Below are 8,588 nucleotides of genomic sequence, written 5' to 3'. Positions count from 1 at the left end.
AATTTTCTGGTATCAGCTCTTTTAGATCATTGGCTGGTCTTCATGTTTCCCTGAATATGACCTGAAAAACCGCTGCGAGGGAGTGCAGTAACTCCCGACCGAGCAGTTTCAGCAAAACCAAAGGGAAAAGCCTGACCAACCCCCAATTAGACGTCCGCCGGCCCAAATTCAATTGCTGTCAGATTGGTCATTTCCCCGAAGAACGATTGCAAACCCAGGAAAGCCCACCGCAGGGCAGAGTCGCACATGGATGGGACCAAACCCCACTTCCACACGACACAGTCCAGCTTCCCGGCTCTGGAAATGCCGCCACGGCCGAGGAGCGTGGTTTAAATATAGCCTGGTCCCGCCTACGCAGCCAGATCACGTTCACAGGGTTTAATCTCCCTTGCAGACGAAGAGGAGCTGCAAAACCCGGCAGGGCTCCCCGCGCCCTTCCACGTGAAAGACCCCTGTCCGGAGCCAGCTCCCCGCGCGTCGCCCTGCAGTGACGAACCGATCTGCCTGCGCCCGAGCGCTCCGCCGGGGTTTTGCATGGCGGCAGGTTTCAGCTGCAAGCTGCCATCGCATTTAACGTACAGCAGCGAGGTGTATCATTAATTTATTAATTATTCATGGAGCGCCAGACGGGCATGCAGGAGATCAGACAGGAAGAGCTGGCTCCCAGCGAGCTCCCAGTCTCGCCTTATGTCAAGACTTGCTCTTCAGTCACAGGCACGTTGTCACGGGCCACCTGCACGTGAATGGGACAATCTTTGTTAAAATCCCAATTAGCACATAATAAGGTAGGCACAAAACCTGACTCTCCCAAAGCCAGACAACCCCCACTTCCTTTTCTTTCCCTTTTTTAAACAAAATGTTTCCTGTCGTTCAAACTTGGGGGTAAGAACGCGGCTTTGGGTTAGTGGCTGGGGACTTCGGCAGGGGGGAGCGATACCCACTGGATGCGCCGAGCCCGAGGCCACAGCCCATCCCACGGGGAGCCCAGGGAGCCCCTGGACTGACCAACCGGACCTGCCGCGGCTGCCAGGACGCTTGGCAAGAGCCCGGCAAGCGGAGGTCCCCCGGTGTCCCTTTGAGCTGGCCAAATGGCCCTGGCATTCTCCAGAGGGGCTGGTTTTGTTGTCCATCCTGGGGAATGAAGAGAATCATTCAAAGGCCCTTCGCAGCCAGAGCAGTTTCCCTTTCATCGCTGGCTTCCAATTGCCATAAACCATTAACGTCGGGCGATAAAGGGCGAGCGCAGCAAACAGGCCAGGCAGCAACCGCAGCCCTTTCATCCACGCGTAACCTCGAGGGTGCAGACTCGGGAGCCTCCTTCCCGATGATCCAGCTGGAGCAACGACAACGCTCTTTGTCCGGGCACATCGGCAAGGACATGGCAAGGGATGGGTGGAGAAACCTGCATGGGCAGTCCTGACCGGTCAGAGAAGACGGGCTGGGAAATGGGGGGGGTGGTCTACAGGATGGGTTCCTACCAACAAGTCGGTGCGCAAAAAGGCAACCTCGATGCTTCGCTGACCCGGCCGACAGGGGAGAAGGGTGCTGGGGTTGCTGTGAGCTGAGGTCGGTGGCGTGCTGACGGGGGCTCTGGAGCTGGCTTCCGTGCGGAGCCGTGGCCCTCCCCAGCTGCCTCGGGGAATCGGCCTCGAAAGGAGTCCGTCCCACGCAGTGCACCGCTGCGCCAGGGATGGGTGCGGCAGGGTAGCCCTGGTCCGAGCACAGCACGTCACCGCTCCGTCGGCAGTTTCTTGGGGTCTCACAGATCAACTTGTACTAGGATCTGGGCTACTCGCCTCTGGATTTGTCCATTTTCCTTCCTCCCATGCCTCGCACACGCTGTTCCTTAGAGCAACCGGTTAGGTTAAGTGTAGGTGTAAGAATGATTCATCTGAGTTCTACTTTCTTCAAAGTAAAAATCCTAGACTCATTTTTCTCGTCTTATTTTCAAACAGGTTTTAGTCCTGGCATCACGTCTTTAGTAAGAATAACAGGCGGAAACTAGAGCAAAAGTTAATATTTTCCCTATTCAGATGAAGTTTGGAGCGCTCAGGCGCAAAGCAGGGAGAGAAAAAGCTACACGAGAAATATCTGGAGGTAGAACATTCTCTCTGCGATGCCGAGGGGAGCAAATGTGTCCTAAGACCGTGAGCTAGGAGAAGGGGCTGTTTGCAGGGAGCGGGAGGCGTGCCAGGTTGGGTGTCCTGTCTCTCCCGCCCAATTAAGACAACTCTTTCTGCCATTCAATGCAATTTTTAATATAAAGCTGATACCGTGAAAAATTACCGTTCTTCTTCCTGGAAGACAATAGGGTATTTTCCAGGGAGTTGTTTCACTCATTGTGTGCATTGTGGGACCTTCTTTGCTTATTTTTAACTGGGGCAAGTTTTATCAAAGACATGAAATGACTCTAAGTCACGGTGACAATGGCAGGGGGATGAAGTCACAACGTTAATCTTCTCTGTGCAACTCTAAAGAAGTGGAAACTTCCACTGAATGCCATGAAATCCTCTCCACAATGAAGTTGTTCAGAGACGCCAATCACAAGCTCACGGCGAAAACAGAAGTGAAATTCTTCTTGGAAGGGAAAGGTCTGGCGTGGTGCTAAGAAGAGGATCTCTAGATGTCGACACCCGTGCCTATATGGGTTTTTTTTTCCAAGTGCCAATGCAGGGACATGGGAGAATGAGAGTGTGGGCTCCCTCCTCTTCCCGGCTTTGACGGATGCCCCATCCCTGCGCTTGCAGGGATGCACGGGACGATGGGTCTCTGCAGCGCTAACCCCAGCCTTCGTAGCCACATTCGTCTCCAGCTGAAAAGCAAAAGAACGATCGTCGAGATTCTTTTTCCCAGCCACGGTGCATCAGAAACCTTTGAACGATGCAGATCCGTCTTGTCTCCCGACCTCCGGAGCGGGAGCGCTGGATGGAGCGGGAGCGGCAGCTCTCGCACCCGGCGCGGGGTGCTCCGGGTCGCACATGGGCGTTACACCTGCATCCCGCCCGCTCGAGCCTCCCAGGGATGATGGGGGAACCTTTGCTCGTGGTTTCAGTGGGATGGAATCAAAATCCCAAAGCGAAGGGAGGAGTCCCGCACGCAGCTGCCTCGCAAAACGCCTCCCATGCGGATCAGGGGTGTGTTAAGGCCCCAAACAGGTCTTTTCCTGGTGCCCGCCAGAAGAAAATTGACATGAACACATGTAAAAAGCAGTCAAGAAGCTCTTGCTTTGTTTTCTGTCTTCTTCTGAGCTCCTTGTGGGCTTGTTTGAGGGGAAGGGTGGGCTGGGTAAAGAACAGACACCAAAGCGTGTCCTAGCACCCAGCGAACTTCAGAGGAAAACCGCTCATTTCATTAGCGTTGTAAACAAGACGGACTTCTTCAAAATATTTATTTTAGGAATCAAATTAAATGTTCCAGCTATTTGGGAATTCAATTCTCTTCTTTCTGCGGGTGCTAGTCAGGGCTCCCAATGCATCAGTGCACGGCTTTAAAGGCATTTCTCCACTCTTTTGGATTAGTGACCCATTCTAACAGGTCTTCATTGACGGGGAGTGTGGGTCTCTCAAAGAGTCCATTGGATACAGCTTACAAAAGAGTTTAGCCGGAGATGAAGAGTTTACAAAAAGTTTGTAGGAAACCGTGGAGTCCTTTTAAAAGAGAATAAACTGCCACTGCTGTGTCTGGGTTGAGTTAATCTGATTAGGCCAAGCTCATCAACAGGCCCACTGAAAAGAATGAGGCGGGGGGAAAGCAAGCTGTGGACGGGGCCAGGAAAAAAACTAGGGACCTTTTTACTAGAGAAGTCAAACAAAACCTATTGTTGCAGAGCATGCTTGCCTACAGATGGCAAAATGACAAATCTTTTCAAAGGCAAAGCAAATATAATTGATGGCTTTTTTTTTTTTTTTTTTTCTCCCTCCCCCCCAGGTATGGGAACAGACACTTAATAAGATTAAGGGAAAACAGAATGAAAGGGGCTGTGAAATACCGCAGATACTTGTCCTGGTTGATTGGATGGCATAGGCCTAAGGAGTTTACCTACTCTACATAAAACCTTGAGAAAAAAAGGCTCTACCACGTATCATTTACACTCCTAGGTCCCTTAGGAAGTGTACGTGCACCATACCCCCGCCCCCGGTTGATGCTTGTGCTCTCCCAAATTCTGGGAGACGGCAGCACCCCACCAAGGAGCGGAGGAGCAGACCAACCGGACAACAGACTTGCCCTGGGAGAGGCTGAAAGCCTTGGGAGACTGTTCCATCCCTCCAGCCCTGGCTCCTGCCCTGCGACCTCCCGCTCTGCCCAGGGCTGGGGAGGGTTGCAGCAAGCCTCCAGCTGAAGGGCGGCTGCTTTTGGCCAGGAGCAGAGGGAAGCAACGCAGACCCCAGTCCTGCCGGCGTTCAGCCGCTCATTTCTCCACGGAGGGAGGAAAGAACCAGCAAAAGGGCAGGTTTTCAGGTCTCTGAAGCTGGAGCCGCTCTGAGTCACCCACTTCTGCTCCCCACCGGGCACCCTCCTCGCCTGGCTCCTTCCCCTCACCTGAGGATGCCCCTGCCCGTGTCCTGCCTCGCTCAGCGCAGGGCTGGTGACAGCAGGGGTGGGCAGGAGCAGGCAGGTGCCACCAGCGACGTGCACCCAGGACCCGGCAAGCTGCAGCGGAGCCCCCACGGGCCCGGGGTGGGGGGCTCGGTGCCGGCGCGGTGCCGCGTCCTGCGTTCGGCGCCGGGGCCGGCGTGAGCTTCCTCGCCTCCTAAGGAGGAAAGGGGCCGGGCAGGGTCAGGCACCCCGGGCACAGAAAGGGGATGATGGCATCACCGCACCGTCTCGTTTTGAGAGGTTTATTGTGGACAAATTAAAAAGCCTAATTTAAAGTCCTGCCGGAAAGTTACATCACCACCATTACCTTCTCAGGAGATATTTCAGGCTCTATATTTAGACCAGCTGGAGTTGAGCTTGCCTTTAACATAGGCAGCTCCTTAGCCAATATAATTAAGAACAGTATCAGTGGAAGGCATGTAAGGAGATTTTCTCCCCAAGGCCACCTAATACAGATGTAATTGACTCTATTTTCTGCTTTCTGCACACAGATTGCCGCAACTCAGCCCCTATTATCCATCAACAAATGAACAGGATCCAGTGAAAGGGACCTCTTCAACCAGGACTGGTTTTAGAGAATGGAGCACTGGGCTGTGTTAAATCTGGACACAACGTGGCTTCGTTCCCTTCCTTTTTATCTCCGCCGCCTTTTCAAGATGTTTTCCAGTTAAGGGTAAGTCAGCAAATATGTGTTTGGGCAAAGTGTTGGCACTTGCTAAAGAAGAGAACATCTGTCTCAATCAGCTGGTCTATTCTATCGCTGCAGCTCAACGGAGGCTCTCAGCACTGAAAGACAAAACCAGGGCAATGTCTTCAGAAAGGTTTTTTGTGTGTGCAGTTGCGATTTTCTTTTGCTAAAATTTCCAAGGGCGGGGAAGGAGGAAGGGAGGTGAGAAAAGAAATTAAACCCCATTTGCTTCATAGTAAAAGAGCCCGAGAAAAAAAAATCTCCATTTCTAATGTTGCAAAATTCCTGCCGCGTTACCGTCGTTGCGTTCCCACAGCCAGTTTCGCAGCCCTGAAAAGGATGTCCTTAATAGCAGCAGGCACAATGAATAATAGTTTATTAGCGCAGACAGTCATTTTCTTAGAAATATCTTTGCGTTTAGCTGAAAGAACCCCGACGTTTCCTCGGAGCAAAAGAATGCCCTCGGTTTATTCTCATTGTGCTCCCGTGCACGACACGACGGTGCAGCCCGAGTGGTCAGCACGTGCCGGACGCAAGGAACGTGCTCTTCTGGAAGGGCACAGAGATCCGAAAGCGTGAAACCAAGCAAAAAAGAGGAACCTTTTGCACGCTTCGAGGCGTGGTGAAGGAAGAGCCTTTGCCTTGCAAGACCCGGCCTCGACTCCAAAGCTTTGCGAAGGCGCCTGGGCCCAGCCTGGGCTCTGTGGATAAGGGGGAAGTCCGAGCCTGCGGTTTCTTCCCGATCTGAAGCTGTTTGGGAAGTGACTTTACCAGGTACCAGCGAGTCAGGGGAGGAGCAGAGCGCTGCAGAAATGGGCCACGGGGTCGGAGGGGAGGCAGGCGTACCCAAACCACTGCTTGATGTTTCCCCGAACCCCCTGTTGGGGCTTGTTTGGGGGATTTTGCGAGCCATACGACGCTGATAATTAATTTCAGCTGATTAGAGCGGTAAGCTCCAGAGGGACAAGAGAGGCCGTGGTAGGTTTGAAAAGGATGCTCAGGGCAGAAGGCTGTACTGTAATTTGTTACACATTATAGCCTGCTAAAGAACCTCCTCACAATCTGCCAGGCCTTAATGTCTTAATTTCTCCTTCAGCATTCCCTTTGACACACTATCCAAAGTGATGTATGGCGGGGGATGATTGCATGGGATCAAGCAGAGGGAAATCCAGGAGGGATTACAGCCCAATCCCTGGGCAAACAGGCGCTGGAGTGGCTTGAACACAGCCACAGCTGTCTGCCCAACAATACCCAGAACAAACAGTCCCGGGGAACAAGGCACGGCCAGGGGCACAAGCAGGCAGGATTCGGGAAGGAGACAAAAACCTGCATTCAGCCCCCTGGGACCCAGGGCCTTTTATGAGCCTTTTCACCCCAGCTGCAAGCTTTTGACTTGTGCTTCAAAATTTTAGAAGCCCGGCTGTAATAAAATTGGGTTTAGTGATCAAAGAGAGCTGGAGATCCAATGCATATCCGGGCTGGGCAAGGGCAAGTGGAGACGGCTACGAGCGGTTTGTCCTCTTCTGTTCTCTCTCATCTAATCAAATACCAATATTAGGATTAATAACCTGCTTCACGTTGCCAGTTTTCAGGCAAAAAGAGCCTTTAAGCTGTTTTTGTAAAAACACGACGTGCGTGAACACGATGGTTTTTTAGGGGATCAAGCTTAAATATATAGGCCATGCCCAGAGAGGAATCAGAGGGACTTTTCACGTAAGCCTTAAGAAGGAAAATCCCAGGTCTCCATCCAGAGAGAGTTTAAAGGCTTTCACTTTCCCAGCGTGTATTCAGGACAGGTTGCTGGTGACACAAACTGTAAAACCCAAATTATACCAAGCCAGAGCAGTATTAACTGCAAGTGAATAATTGCGTGGGAGTAGGATTAAATGCAAGTGAATAAATGCAATTCCCGTTGCACCGCAATTCACCTGTCATGCTTTTTGTTTCTTTGGCATCTCCTACGGACCTTGCCAGTGAACTACATCGACGATGAAGCAGGACATAAAGAAGAGGCGCACGACCTGTGATGGAGAAAAGCTGCTTGTAAGGAGAGAAGCCTTGGTGAGGAAGAGGGTCTGCCCACCCTCTGCCCAGCGCCACTCTCTACCCTGATGGCCCCACAGCCCCACGTTCCTCCGACACCCCGCAAGGCAGCCGAAATCCCCGGGGACTTGGCACGCTCTGGCCAGTCCCGATGGCCCCTCGCACACCTCCTGCACCCAGACGGAAAGCGGAGCCAGCTGCAGACAGGACACCCCACTGCTCCTCAGCCCCCTCCCTGGGCAGCTTCTGTGCTCCTTAGACCACGGCTGGGGCCAAGGGGGGAGGTTTCCAGGCCCTGCGTGCCCACTGCCAGCCTGGGGAACCTCCCCCAGGGGTGGGAAGCTGTGAGCAGGAGACCTCCATCTCTCTCACCCGACTCGCACGGAGGGGGAAGGCGGGTTGCTTGTGTCCCATCCTGTCACCATTGTGCAGGCTGAATTACCACTAAAGGGACGTAAAATACTGCAGAAGGGGGCCTGCTGGGAAATATCCCTATCCCCTTTAACACCGCCGCCTGGACAGCCCGCTGAACCACAAAGCACGAGGGGGGCAGGACAGGGGCTTAAGGTTCACCTCCAGAATCTAATTAACGAACCAATTCAGCCAACGCACAGCACGGTATTAGCGGGCACGTCAGTGCTCCCAGAGAGTCGTGGCAAGAACAACGGTTCCAAACTGCACCTGAGCTTTTCTCGCCGTTCTGGGAAGGGTTTGCAAGCAACCCCTGGCTCAGGTTTGGAGCTGCAAAATTATGGGCGTGTGGGCTTAGGTAGGAACGAGACTCGGTGCAAAGCAACACAATATCTCCAAGATACCAGTCCTGGCAGAATTCTGGCTTAATCTGAAGTTACTTAAGGAAACGAGAGTCTTTCCCCAGATTTCACTGACCTTTGAAACCCAAACACGTTTGAAATTCAAGGAGAAAGGCTACGTGTTATGTCAGAGTTTTAGAACGACAAAAATTCTCCCAACTTGTCGCACGGAGAAGAATCTCTCTGGAGAGGAGCACAGTCAATAATCGCTGCTCCCAGCCTGGGAATTGCATCATTTGATGTAGATTCTGTTGAAAAAATTGCTCATTTAATAGTGGTGGGGTGTTTTTTTTTTCACTGTAATTATGTAATTAATACATTCTGAATTAAGTGTCAAAGGAGGGACACTACTTTTGTTATTAGTTATTTCCTCACAGTCTTTTTACACGAGTAAGGGAGATTGCACAAAGGGCTGTTGTTCTGCATTTTATTGGTCTCATAAGGAAACA

Source organism: Leptosomus discolor, chromosome 20 (genome assembly GCF_034619465.1).
Source record: "Leptosomus discolor isolate bLepDis1 chromosome 20, bLepDis1.hap2, whole genome shotgun sequence".
Classification (NCBI taxonomy): domain Eukaryota; kingdom Metazoa; phylum Chordata; class Aves; order Leptosomiformes; family Leptosomidae; genus Leptosomus; species Leptosomus discolor.
This window is presented reverse-complemented; position numbering follows the sequence as displayed.